The sequence below is a fragment of the Chelon labrosus genome, assembly GCF_963514085.1.
Source record: "Chelon labrosus genome assembly, chromosome: 12".
Classification (NCBI taxonomy): domain Eukaryota; kingdom Metazoa; phylum Chordata; class Actinopteri; order Mugiliformes; family Mugilidae; genus Chelon; species Chelon labrosus.
Window position 1 is genome coordinate 6,185,601 of NC_140345.1, and position 15,041 is coordinate 6,200,641.

Here is a 15,041-nt window from a genome sequence, read left to right on the forward strand (position 1 = left end):
ATGGAAGGTTGTATGCTAATGTGAATAAACTTGCGTTCAGCTCTGTGAAGTAAGCAACCCATTTAATCTCAAGAGCAGTGATACAGCAGATTAGTGTGCAGAAATGTGGAGACTTTAGGGAAGTGATCCTTACCATTATTTCTGAGAAAAGCAGTGCTGAGCATGGCAAGGTCACCAGCATGATACCGTAAGGTCATCAGCACCATGCCAGTCTGCCTGCTGCTCCTCAAGCCTGACCTTGTCAAAGTCAAGTGTTGAGTTGCTAATGCCCCTTAACCCAGTGTGTGCAACCCTAGAAGCTTTCACCTATGCTATATGGCCAGACGTAGCCACTGGCATTAGTGATGAAGCTAGCGCTCTTAATTGCCTCTGCGTGATTCCCAGGCTTGACCCAAACTTGGCTGCCACTTCATCTCCCTCTTGTCTTTCTCTCACTCTACCTTTTGCCAGAGCTACCCCCATAGCAGGACAGCTGGCTCGCATCCAGGAGCATCAAAATATTGTCAGGACCACTCTCTGTGCTCCCACTACCCTCGTCTCCAAATTAACCTTTAAATCAAAGATGGAGTCCTCTCCTCTCCTCTCCTGCTCTGCTTCTTCCTCATCTTGTCCTCTGGGTGAATTAATAAAACCTTAATTTCCTCATTAGCCCTGTCAATTCATGCAGGGAGTAATAGGCACTACTTGGGGAAGTGCTCTCTTACATACGAAAATGTACCGTTGACAATTAGCTTCCTGGGAGCTTTTAGGGGGGAGGGAGGTATTTTACTCTGAGAGCAGAGAACGACTTTTGGCACACTTTTTTTTATGTGTATGTGTGCATTCAATAGTGTGAGCAAAGGTGTATTGTGGTTCAGTGCAGTCAGTCACTTTGTGATTACTTTTCAGGTGAATTTGTTGTATCTTCTTGAGATTATGACAGAAAGCTTCATAATACAAGGTTTCTTCATACTGTGCCGGTGAATAAAGTTCTCTACAAATTCTTTATATAGAGAACTGAGACAATGCCAAACATACAGTCTAGGTCACAAGAAGACATCAGGAGTCCAGCAGAAAATGTCCACAGAAGGAACTGTGGCAAGTTCTCCGCTGCTTGGAGCAACCTTTCTACAATCTGCATGATAAACCTAAATTATGTTGATCACGAGCAGCAAATCTCTAGGACGGTAAAATGAAGCCAAAACCTGACGTTCCTCCAGTGACCACTTGAGTCTGGGTCCAACAACTACTCCATTCCCGTGGACTCCTGTGTACAGTCTATGGTTAAAATGCCCAGCTTGACAGCAGAAATAAAGATGTTTACAGCCTGGTTGGGGAAAAAAGTCTCTATAGCTAATTAACCTTAAAAATAAGCCACTTTTTAAAAGTGTATTTAGTCTTAATTAAGTTAATTAAATACATGGCTTCCTTGAGTGACAGGCGGATGCCATAACCGGTCCCTAGCTGTCTGGGCGTAACCCTCCTGCCTCAGCCCATCTCACATTCTACCTCTTTGCCAATTTTTAAATCAGCTCTTTGACAATTAGGCTGAGTCAGGCACTCCCAAGATGGCGACAGAGGGAGCCACCCACACTGAGCTTCAAGACCGCACACTTTATGTTTGCGGCATATGCTAGCTGTATGTGTGCATGTGACAATTATTTCTTATTCCGTTCCCACTTCATTCTTTCAGCATTTGACCAGTCTGTTAAATTTGCATTTAATATCATTTCCTGTTTTGCCTGAAATTAGAGAAACCACATACCCAGAATTTGTTTTGTGGCTGTGCATACGTGTATGCATGCATGTGCGGCATCGACAACCTACATGGACTAAAACAAACCCTTCCACATGCAAATGGGCCCTTATTCCCTGAAGGCAGAGTGGCTCACAGTGGTATGGTCAGCTCCCGTTAAACCTCCCTGACAGGTCACATGGTGACTCATGGCAACTGTGAGTCACATAGTAAAAAAAACAAAAACAATATAAGCTGGAGCAACTCAAGCTTTACAAGCAGAGGTCAGTGGTTTAATGCGGGTGTAAAACTAGTGAAGTGTTACTGTTTATTTTGAGACCTTTAGGTGTATGTTACTATATGTGATGACCCTCCAGGCAGGACTATTACTGCTGGTTTCTGGTGGGAGGAGTCAGCCTGTCATGCAGCTGCAGCTCACCTGTTCTCGTTCCACTCTCCTCTCTTCCCATTTCTCAGCTGGTACATCCTCGACTCCTTTCTTTGCCGCGTCTCCTTTTATTTTTAGTCTCTCCCACCTTATTTATGAGCAGAAGAGGAAGTAAAAGATGGAGCTGAGGCAACAGACATTTAAGAAAACGATACATCCTTGCTTTTACCCAGCAGTGCAAAAAGCGTAGAGGTTTCCAGCAGAGTGAAAGGTTGCTTTGGAGAGATGCTGCGGTTTAAAGATAGATGCATGTGTGTGAGAACAACGGAGATTCAAGGAAATTTTAGTTTCTTTTCCAGGTGAATGAGAATAACTTTTTTTTCTGATGCAATTTTTCCTTCCTGTTCCAGTTAATTCCAGCTGAATTACACGCCAAGCCCGCTAATATGTCATAGCAACATGGTGTACTCTGAGGATGAAGCCAGCTTATCAGTCACGTTTTGAAGCTCCCTTGTGTCCTTATCTGCTTTGACTGTGAGCTCATGAAGCTGACTTTGTAACCCGTGTTATAGATATGACCAGATTTGACTTTCAAACCGAAAGGCTGATGTTTTAATGAAGAAAAATCATATAATTTTACAGCATGTTCAGATCAGAAGCCAATCTGATGTTAAATCACTGACAATATGACGTTAAAAGTCAGAATTTGATGGTTTATAACAGCACATTGACAAAAAGCATGCTTGATTAGCGAGACCCGGCAGAACTCTGTCAGAGTCACTTTTCCAGATAAATATGTGATGTGACGGTTGACGTTTGTGATTTCATGACTCGGGGACTCAGTTGTGCAGTTGACGTTCAAAGCTGGCTCACTTGGGGGAATGACTGGGAACTTGGCGCAGAGCAGCCTTGGCTGGAGGAGGGTGGCTGTAGATGCTGTGGGAAGATGGTGTTCTTTGTTGGAGGGTGTTTTCTCAGTCTCAGCACAGCGAGACATCGCAGGCTTGCACTGTCAACACATGCCTTTAATGCTGCAAGTTTCCAAAAGAAACATCAAAGGGCTTTACCCATGGTGTTCACATTGATTCTATTGTTATCTTGTGTTTTATACAAATTGCCAGAGCTTGAGAATCATGACAGCGTTTGGATAAATAGTTAAATTTTACATTTCAAAGCCAAGCAGTCAGGATGGGACATCAGCAATTGTAAATATAAAAATGTGTTTTGACTAAAACACAAAAGAGGAAAGCAGTACTTGATCTCTTACACATGAGTAGTCGTTTCTGTAGCATAATATCTTAGATTAACTAAGACTGTGAACAACAAACTACTCAGACTGCTCACAGCATTCTACCAGATCCCTCACACATTCTTCACTCTGTGTTTGAGTGGCTCCCATCAGGTGGCAGACAGCGTTTTCCAGGTTGCAGGACATAAAGGAGGAGAGCCACCTTTGTACCCACAGCAGTCCAGCTCCTGAACTCTGACCCCTCCTTGCTGCAGGATCATATTGATGCTCTGTACCACAATAGACCGTTTTCCTCTCCAAAACTCGACTGCACGTAGCCCTTTATTGCTGAGCACCATGTCAGTCAGAAACTGTCACAGTGCACAATAGCTCCCGTGTCGTTTGCATTTTTGCACATGTTGTGTTTTATTTATTTTTCTTTTTAATGTCCTGTCTGCTTTGTCCATGTTGTTGCTCTCTGTGTTTTTTTAATTGGCCATCAGGGATAAACAAAGTGTTTTGAACTGAACTGAATAACTTTCCCTACTAGATCTATTATTATTAACAACAGTGAAATGAAAGAGTGTATGATTTAGTGGCATCTAAAGTGGTTTGCAGATTCCAACCAAGTGAAGAGCCCTCACCGAGCGTGGGATGTAAAACTTGAAAAGCATAAAAACGTCCACTCTTTAGAGACTGTTGCTGCATTTACATGGACACTCGTATTTCACTAATAATCCGAATAAAAATGCCTCAAGAAACCACCTCAACACGATAATGGGGAGTTAAATGATGGCTACTACAACAGCAGCACACCTTAAATCCTTCTCAGTTGTCTTTTGAACTGACCTAACGACAGCACCGGCACCCATCTTCACTCCCTTTCGTGTTCATGAAGGATGAGGATGAATCTGCTCCCTGGAAGAAAACTCTCCCCTTTGGGTTGAGGAAAATGAACTACCTGTAGCACTGACTGGCAGACACCTTCAGCATCATGTCCACTGATATTCTCCTGTTCAACATGTCCATGTCAACATCAAACACGTCAGAACAGCGGAGAGGAGCCCCTGTGATAGACGAAGGAGAGAGAACAAAATAAACAGTGGGGAAAGAGCGCTCGCCTCCCGACAAGGAGCGCGTGTCACTCAAGTCAGCCTTGTTTCCTTGGCCTGTCTCCACTAGACGGACAGATTTCATTCTTGTGGTCAGAGGTCGTACTTCCACTGTGGCCTGTCTGGGCTAGCATGCTGTTGAAGTATTTACAACGCAGTGAGATGCGTCTCCTGACCTCAAAGCAAAACCAGAGTCAGTGGTTCTGTCTGAGCTTTTGACAAAGCTGTCTCCCACACAGCCTCTTTGTGAAGGTGCTTTGTCACAACCTCGCCGCTGTCTCCCTGTTGCTCAAGCTTTTTGTTATGGTCTATGTATCCATTAAGTGCACATATAAGACACTTTTAAATGGTTCTCGATTAAATTTATCGAACAAATGGAGAAATTAGCTAGTTGGCGCTGCTGTTATCAGTGTGGTTATCAAGGCAGTAATGTGGAGCTGCTTTTGTCGATGTGAAATTAGGCTATCGTTACAAGTTTTCCCACAATCATTGATTGTTAAATCCGCTGCCATTATTAGAATAAACTCTAATGAATGAAAGCCTGACCGGCCTTACAACCGAGAGGCTCAACTATAGGGGAAGTGTTCCATATGAGGTTCATTTTACATCTTTAAATCTTACTCTCCTTGTCCTACTTTATTGAAAGTCAGCACCACTGTGTCTGCAGACTTACCTTCTATGTGCTGTGGCTCACATTTCTGTTTGCACCTTAAGTGGAAAGTTCCAAATACAAACTTGTTCTAAATCCCAAAGTTTTGTCGCTTGAAGTCAGTTGTTACCTCTATCTCACTTAATCCTCGCGTTCCGACAAACCTGAAAAAAAAAAAAATACAAAATGATATTTTCAAGGCAGAGCGCTTTGAAAATGTTTAGCACAGAAACACCTTTTGAGGTACAGGAGTCGAGTGCATATTCACCCCCACTCCTGCCTTCCTCTCAGTGTTTCAAAGTTATGATAAGATGTGACAGTCTATCAAACCTCAGTGAGGGTTTTATACCATCTATGCGGCAGTGCTCAGTTATCTCAGTGGCATTTTGCTGGCGATATAACAGAGAATCAATTATGAGTACACCGATATGCGAAAGGTTTAGAGTCGGCAAAAGATGCTGCTTGACAGTTTGATGATACGATGGCGGTAAATAAGCTCTGTGCATTTTTTATTTTTTTTTCCCTTCTTGTGCTAAAAATACTATTCCCTTGAGCAAATGGCTGCATGTTAAGATAAAGAGAGGGGAACAGCTTTTACAAAGGCACAGAGTGTGGAATTAGAGACATGAAATGAAACAACAGTCAGGATAGTAATGATTTTGCTGATGCTGACTGCAGCTCTGCTGCGCTGTGTGTCTGTTTTGCACCACAATTCACCGTCTCAAAAAAGAAACACTAGTCTGTACCAGCGTAAATAAACCAATTGTAATGTGCAAGAGATTTATTTACTCCAAATATTTAAGCGTGTTATAAATGCAATCAAATTTGCCATATCCATTCTTAAACCTTACATATTTGTTTGACTGAAAAGCTGCATGTTTAAACAAAATGCAATCAAATCTTCACAGCATCTACGATGACATGTATGCAGGTGAGTAATTTAAAACAGAGCTGTAAGCAGTAGAAAAGATTTCATCAAGAGTAGAAATATTGCTGCAGTGATATAAAACATGAAGCTCAGCCCGCACGAGCTTAAATTTATCGACGCATTCGGCGCTGAGACAAAATGTTTCAAAGGTGCTCGCAAATCAGATATGTGCGGGGGGAAGAATGGGGGAGTCGGGTCTCTTTAGCTCCCCGTTCGTGAGTAAGAAGCAGAGATGGAACTGCACGCCATTTTGGATTCTTAAAGAAAAGACCTCTGAGGCTTCACAGCTGCTGTTGATACAGTTCCTCCTGAGCTGCAGACACTTCAAACAACTCAGGAAAAGGCATGTAAGAACTCCCAAAAGCCTTTCTAATCAAATGTCACAAGACCTTCATGGAAACAGTGAAGCAACTCAGCCCATGGCAATGCAGGGGAAATGGCAAAAGCCAACACATCAAGAGGACTTTGGTGGTTTCTAGAGCTCCTTACCCTCGCTGGCAGTGCACGGATGCCTCTTGTGCTGACCTTCTGAGGGACTGTTTGTTGGGCTGAGTTCAGTTTATCATACAGAATTGAACAATAATGGAATATTAATCAAAAAATAATTAAGTGATGTGTGAAAACATCATGTGTCTCATGGGCACCCATCAATGCCCACATCAAATAATTTCAGTTCTGACAAAAATGAAAAACTTCATACAACTTCAATAGTGTTTCTATGTGTTTTACATGCTGCAAATGTAATATGTTATTTTATATATTAATATGCTGTGTCATGAGAGGTGCTTATTTGATCATGAACACGCTGCCTCCCTAGAGACGTGCTTAGATATGGACAGAGAGGATCTTACCTTCGTAAAGACAAACACATTGTTTCTTTTTCCTCTATTCATCCCTGGGTTTGACATGGAGATTCCTCAAGAAGGAAGTCTTAAAATGGCCTTCTGTGTCTGTTTGCCTTTTTTTTTTTTTTTTAGTTGCTGCTGAGATTAATAGACGATGTTCCCATCTCCACCTATGGGTGTAGAGGACAGGAGCGCACTTATGGCACACTTGCATGCTCCTCCAGCTGCGTATGCTGTGGTGATGACAAATGGGAAAGGACACACATTAGGCCTCTGCGTACCTCACGCAGCTTCCTACCCGGTAATGGATTCACCTCCATGCCATCATCACCTTCTATTAGGCCCAGGACAGAATCAATAGTTTTCTAAATGCAGCTGAATCATTCATCATAAGGGGCCTTCTGCTGTCCACCTCATCTACCGCCTGCTACCGCTCCGACCTGCCTTACCGAGTTTGCCTCCTCGCGTAGTGAATTAAGTGCCCATTTATGAAACCCCCCTAAAAGAGAGGCTTTAACAAGGTACGTAGCGGTGCCATCACTTTCACAGATTTCAATACTCCTACCCTTGAAGAGACGTATCTAGAGGAAGCACGTTATAAATGCAGCCAGAGCAAAAAAATGATTGATGAGAGTGATGATTGTGGAGTTATATTCATAATTAGCTCAATTTGTAATTCATTCATTCATTCATTCATCTTCTGTAACCGCTTGTCCTGTGAAGGGTCGCGGGGCGGGCTGGAGCCTATCCCAGCTGTCATCAGGCGAGAGGCGGGGTACACCCTGGATAGGTCACCAGTCTAACGCAGGGCTAACACAGAGACATCAATTTATAATAAACATACAAAACAAAGGTTTGGGAAAATCAAATAAATATGCTTTTGGTTTAAGAAACTGGGTTGCTATGTTGAAACTGTACCCTAAATCCATTTACTCTTTTATTATTTTATTACTTGGTGAATGGTATTTTCTGTCTCATTTTATTGATCATTTCTATATATAACTCATATCTATGACTAACTGTTTATTTTCCATTGATTAAAAATTTGAGCAGGTTATTGAACATTTTTTTTTTCCATATGGTGCAATTAGAAAGAATATAAACATTACATAATGTGATCAAATAGCGATCAGCCCAACTGAAAAGAGGTCAGTCTAATTCTTAGAACAGGATTTCCTCTCCATGGGAGCCTGTGGGCAACACCAGCAGGGCCCTGGCCTTTATTCTGCCAGCATTCTTCTGGGAGTCTGGGCACTGGCTGCTAAGACATGATTAATTGCTGCAATAAAGCTCATTATGGAGATTAAGTAGGAGTTACAGGAGCATTATTGATCACTGTCCTTTAAATAACCTTAAAGTTGCTTGTTTGTGCATGTTTGTATGGAGCTGGTCAATGTAGAGGGCAAAAAGGGAGGAGGACATTCAATGAAATGTTGCTCCAAGACATTAACATATGACATAAAATCAGTGGGTGTAATGTGAAACATGTTGGCATGACTGCAGTGACACGAGACTCTTTACATGCCCTCCTGACTGCTACCATACAGTCACAACGATAGGTGGAAAAAGATCACGTTTGGCATAGAACAACTGTCACACACTCATATGAACACACCACTCCCAATGCCACTTAGTGCAAAGTTATCTTTGCAGAAATGACCCAGCCTAATGATCCTGGTATAATCATTTCAGATTTTGTGTCACTGGACTTTTTCAAGAATATTCCATTACAATAGGGAACTATATATATTAATACCTTTTACATGAAATCGTATTAAATTAACCAGTGTCTCTCTGTATTTTGCAGAATACAAAAGTCGGGTGTCTGTTGAGACAATTCTGCGCTAACACAAGCAAACTATATGTTTTACATCAGCGAGCAATGATTGTTTTCCAGAGCTGGAGAGGGGAGAAACCACAGTGATGGAGACAGACTACTGTAGGGTGCTGCAACTGGAAGTATGAAGAAGCTGGCAGAAAAATGAGTTACAAATGTAACAAAAATTCCATGAATTAAATATCTATGGAGGTCGAGAACCTAGGGGCTGTCAAAAAAAGTTTCTGAGCCTCCGGATAAAAAAGAAACTCTGCTTTCAGAGGAAGGATTAAACGGAGAGGACAAAAATGGATTAAAACTGGTGATTTTTCTTGGGACTGTTGACTGTACGCATACATCAAATGTGCAGTTTTTCTTTAATCACTTTCACTGCCAGTAGGCGGAGACAAGTGTTCCTCGTTTGATCTCGAAGATTTTCATTCAGAAAAGTGGCCGTGCTATCACAAGCCAGTGCCACACGATTTAACATGATGCCGATCACCTACTGATGAATTTATATGAAAGTCCTTGCGTTTACAGTAGTATAAACTAGGTGTCTGTGGGGACATTCCAACACAAAATGGCAAGCTGTGCACAGTTAGTGGTTTTTGTTCTCTCACCCAACTGTTGATTCCCATCAGAGAAGGTGGGCCAAAGCAGACCTACAACTTCAAAACCTGCAATTACCACTTATTGCCATAGGTGCCGCCAAAGTCAAGGAAACTGAGATCTTGGAGAATTCCACTTAAGATACTTCATCATATCTCTGCTTCTGATGAAATCCCCGGGCTTAAGCTATGATGGGCTGTGTGTTGATTTGGAGTAAACCATACTTATTTACATATAATACTCTTTTCTGCTTTCTACATTGTCATTGTCATGCTAATACAACTGCAAAAAAAAAATCACATCTCTTGTTCTTTAAATTGTTCTTAATTCTTTGTAAATTGCATTCATTATTAAGAATTCTCTACAGTGACCCACCAGATTACATATCTGTACATTTTCCACTGCTGCTTACTGTATATTACTTACATCATGCACATGCATATGCGCATATGAACACAACCCTGTTGTAAACCATGATCTTATTATCTCAGATCGTTCACAAAGGAAGTGTAGTACACCGAATGGATATTCTTTCCCCGTCTTCTTTTTAAAAAAAATCCTCTTATCCCTCCCAGCTCTAGGAAACCCTTTGTATTTTTGATAAACCACTGAATCTCTCCATGAAATACTGTATATACATGCTTTGGTATTTTATGATCCTATGTTGACTCCTCCAGTAAGAACAGACTATCAGTAACACAGTTCAAACTTTATTATTTTTGCAACTATAACTGTATTTGTGCTGAAGTCCACAAAAATACACACACTTGTCATCAAGAGGACTTGTAAGCCCTTGACACTTCCAGGTCAATACTGGTGTTGTGGCCTACACAGTCATTAGCTTGAAAAAATGAGGTGAGTCATCTACTGAAAACCTGCAAGGGAGGGCAATGCATGACAGTAACGATGCTGAGATCCACAGCTAGCTTGGTAGCTTGCCTTCCTCTAATCATAAAAGTTACCTCTTATTTGTCAGGATCTTGATCTAGAACATGTGGGTCCTTCCTGTCAGAAGGTAACTTCAGAGTAACATTATGGTCAAAATAGTAGTAGATAAGGAGATGTATTAGAAAAACTGTATGTATGAAACCATTTCTTGATATATAAGTCCCTGGTGAGGCAGAGGAATTAGAATGAATATAAAGAGAAGTAAATATATATTCTGCTGTTGCTGTGCAGAAAAGTAAACAAAACAGGTGTTTAGTGAATAGAGTTTTGTTAAGGGGTGCAATATTTTTGCTCTTAAATGATACAGAAAAAAATAATAAGCGAAGAGTATCAGTGCTGGCAGAGAGCCCAATTCAAAGATCCTGAATAAAAAATAATGAATAAATAAATATATTCTGGTGCTTTCTAGTGCATGTTTGGCCATATCAGGACCGATCAGTTTAAGTCAAGCTCCAATACTCTCCATCAGCACCATAAGTTGTCAGATGAGACAGGCCAGGAGATCAGCACCTGCTCCTGCCATGCGGCTGACAGGTGTTAACCTGTCACTCACTCCTCAATTTGCCTTGCCACTCACCATTGGCTTCCAGTCAGACCAACCACAGCACACAGCCTGCTTCCAGGAAGGCAAAATTCATTTAGAGTGATGACGACAGCGGCTCGGGTTTTGCTATGCTTAGCAGCATTTGCTATGTTTGTCACGTCCTTGTATAAAAGGACCTATTCCTATCACACTAATAATGCTGGGCTGCACATGTCACGCTCAGCGCTGGCATGGGGGCGTTTTGAGCATGTCAGTGAGATAAGAGAATAGCAGGGTGCATGTTCACATGCCTTATCGGACTATGCCAGGAGAGGGTTTTGCCTGCTTTTTTACAATGGTTCAACCTCAAAGCACAGTTGCAGAATATGCATGTGTTGCAGGTGGGCAAGAAAGGAGGAAGGAGAAGTGTGCTACATTAAAATAGGTCATATTTCACTTTGAATTCTATCAAATCTTACGGAATATAAGACTTGTTAGACTAGCTTGTGATACAAGCTAATGTTTATCAATACCCAGAGGCTGTTAACATATGTTTCTGTGAAGACCGAATTGTCACCAGATTGGGTCATTTACAGGACAGCTGCTGGGTCAAACCTATAATGCAAGTTTGTAATCCTTAGACCAGGATTAGTTCTGATAACACCACCCCTTTCACTTTCCATCACGATACTGTGCGTCCTGTGCTCTAGGCAATGTAATGAAGTCAAAAAAATAATTCCTTAAAGTCTTTACTGTAACCTCATAGTGCAGCAGCTGCACATCTGAACCTGCTTATGTAGGAGGCATACCTCTGGCTCTACAGATAATTCAAGGGCAGAGAGTTAAACTCAGGCCTTATTCAGTGCCTCAGCAAGCTCTCCAGTTCACTATCGGTAATCTACAGGTGAGTAAGCATCGGCTAGAAGACTGGAGTTTGGCAGACAGAGATAAGCACATTCATTGACATGGGACACTTTGGCATCATTTCATTCCCAGGCCTATTAACACCTTATTGATCTCTGCTCCAGTTGGTTTCTAAATCCCACAACACAAATACGGCAACTGCTTTGACTCAGAATGTTTCTAAACCCAGACTTCTTCACTGCCCGACACTCGCTTCCAGCTACAGCAACAGCCCAAACATCATTTGAAAGTATTTTAGGTTAGTAATTAAACTCCCCCTTGTGCCGTATCCCTATTAACTCCACTTTTGATCACCCTGTGGCTTGGTATATGGAGTGGGTGGTTTCAGCAAGCATGCAAATGTGAATTTCGTCTCCCGTCCACAAATGAAACATTGCAAAACATCAAGGAGTCTGATTCATTTAATCTCTGCATCCTTGCCTCATTTAGGTACTAACACAAAAAACCCACAACATTAAGGAAATGTTTGATTGATAAAAGATGTGCATCACATAAATACCGCCTTCAGCTCCAGCTCTACAAAAATGAAAGGCTTTCACTTTTGAATATACTTTTCATTTAACCAAAAGACCAAACTACATCTTGCATGAAATTAAAACAATGGGGCTTGCACAGTTGAACAAATGGTAAATGGAGGGGGGAAAAGGTAATAGCTGCCTTAGAGGCTCTTTGTCATCATGGGAATATGACAGAGGAAAGAAGAGAAACACAGAACTATCCAGTGTGACAAACAGTATCACGCAAACATCAGAGATGTGCAGATTTACAGGGAAAACGAACGGATGCAGAAAGATCACAGAGTTAACCAACAAGGAACATCCTGCAGAGTAAAGCAAGTGAGAGTTCCAATTTGTCCCTCAGCACGGCACAAGAAAATGTGAATTATTATTATTTTTAATAAGAAATTCTGAGGATCTGTGTGCACTATTGGATACATCTACATTAATGCTACTCTTCGTGACTGTAGCTGTCAGCCAGGAGAAGATGTCGTCAGGTGGTGTCCAACTATCATCTGGTGTTTCGACCCTAAACCACAATGCCCTCAGGTTGGCGGGTCGGCAGTGGTGGCCAGTCACTGCCCATCTCCTCCTGCCCCCCAGCTCAACTCCTCCCTTCTATTCCAAAGCCAACATGATACTCTTTCTGCTGTCTCCCCTAACCTATGGACAGCTGCCTTCCTTTCCTTTCCTGCTATTCCCAGAGGTGTGAGCGTCTTCCACACAGACTGTGCCGGGAAACCCCTGCAACCGACCTCAATTGGGTATAGCCAGGTCTGCCATCCTTTGTCCCTGCACTGTTCGATGAGGTCCTGATACTTGGAGGCTTTCCTCTCGTGGGCCTCAATTCGATCAGGATGATCTTCTTTGCCTCCTCAGACCATGTGACCAAGTCAGGCCTCCATGATGTTTGCACAACTTGGGGGAAGAGTAATCTCTTTCCCAGGTCAACCCTCATCTCCGACAATTGTGCAGCTTGGAGGAGGCTCCATTTCTGATCACTATACTTCTTGATTTCCTTTGCTTGAACTTCATTCGAGCTCATGTTGCCTCGCCATCGAGTGCCTTCAGGATCCATCTTGCCTGTACATGGGTTGAGGTTGTTATGGTGAGGTCATCCATTAAACCTATTATAGGAGGTTGGAGGGTGCTGGACTCCATTACTGGCTCTCTGGATTCCTTTCCCGCCACTGTTATGAGCAGGTTAATTCCCATGGCAAACAATATGGGGGAGATGGTGCAGCCCGTTACAATTCCCTTTTCAAGGTCCTGCCACTGAGTTTGAACCATAACTTGAATCTTCCAAAGTAGCTGGTGATCATTCCCCTGATGTGGTGGGGGATATGGTAGTGTTCCATAGCCGCGCTGATGAGGCCATGAGGGATTGATCCATATGCATTGGCCAAGTCAAGCCAGACAACCGTTAGATTTCCTTTGCTCTCCTTGGCCTCCCGGATCAGCTGGTTGAGGACACCTGTACGTAGAAGACATTGTCAAGCCAGGCAGAGGAAACAGAACACTGTCTAGCCATGACTGATCAGTCCACATAGATGTTCCATTACCTAAAAATACTGCTTTCAGCTCAGCTCCTGCTCTGCAAAAACACCTCCAGTAAATGTTTATTTACAGACTCACTGCAGTCCATTTCATTTTACATGACCTTATTCTGTTGAGGTACTTGAGAACAGATAATGTAAGGATGCACCTAATGCATAATAGCATCAGATCAGAGTTTTAAAATTTTAAAACAATTTTATTTATTTGGGATTTTTTTAAGGACTGTAAACCTACACAGGTGTCTTCAATACTGTGGCTGGGTGAAATCCATAATGAGATTTGAACCTAATGGTACTGATGAGATAAGATAAGATAAGATAATAAAGATTCAGGGTTCGAATCCAGGCCGACTGGGGCCTTTCTTTTTTTTTTTTTAATACTTTTATTTTTTTTGCTTTTATATGAACATAAAAGAAGGATGAGGTCTGGCATTTATACATATGCAGAGCAAGGGCAGGTACAAGTGCAGGTCAGGTCTAGTTACAAATGTAAAAATAAAAGAATTACGACTGGGGCCTTTCTGTGTGGAGTTTGCCGTCCAAAGACATGCTTGTTAGGTTCATCGATTCACCGTAGGTGTGAATGTGAGTGTGAATGGTTGTCTGTGTCTCTGTGTTAGCCCTGCGATAGACTGGCGACCTGTCCAGGGTGTACCCGCCTCTTGCCTGATGACAGCTGGGATAGGCTCCAGCCCCCCTGTGACCCTTCACAGGACAAGTGGTTACAGATGATGAATGAATGAATGAATGAATGCATCTTTAATTTATCCCATGGGTGAGGGGAAGATGTGCCACACCCACACTGTCCTTAGCGGAGGTCTTATCAGGTCAATAGAAATCACCATTGGTTTACCGTGTGTAGTGTGGACGAGGCGGATTTGAATCTGACTTCAGACCAATATTAAGTTTCCAAAATTTCTGTTTCTGCATGTTCTTTTATGTACTGTTGTCATAGTGAGGCTGAACAATTTTGGATGAAATATATGTATTTATATTTTAAAGACAAGCCTCTGTTCAAAACATTATGCAGTTTATTTGAAACATGCGATGAGTGCTACTAGATAAGACCCAATGAAAATGTGAACAGCTCTACCGTACAGAGAAAATAAAAAGTGATTCACTTAGTGCTTTGACCTTGTAAACAAGTGCCAGAGGCCACATCTAAATAGACTGTAATAGAAAAAAAAATACATAAACTCTGGGTCAGCCACGGTGCATAATGCACCTTCTTAACAAACAGCTTTTGCAATTAGGTAATTGCACTATTTAAAAACTAAAGAAAAAAAGATGAATTCTTCAGGCCT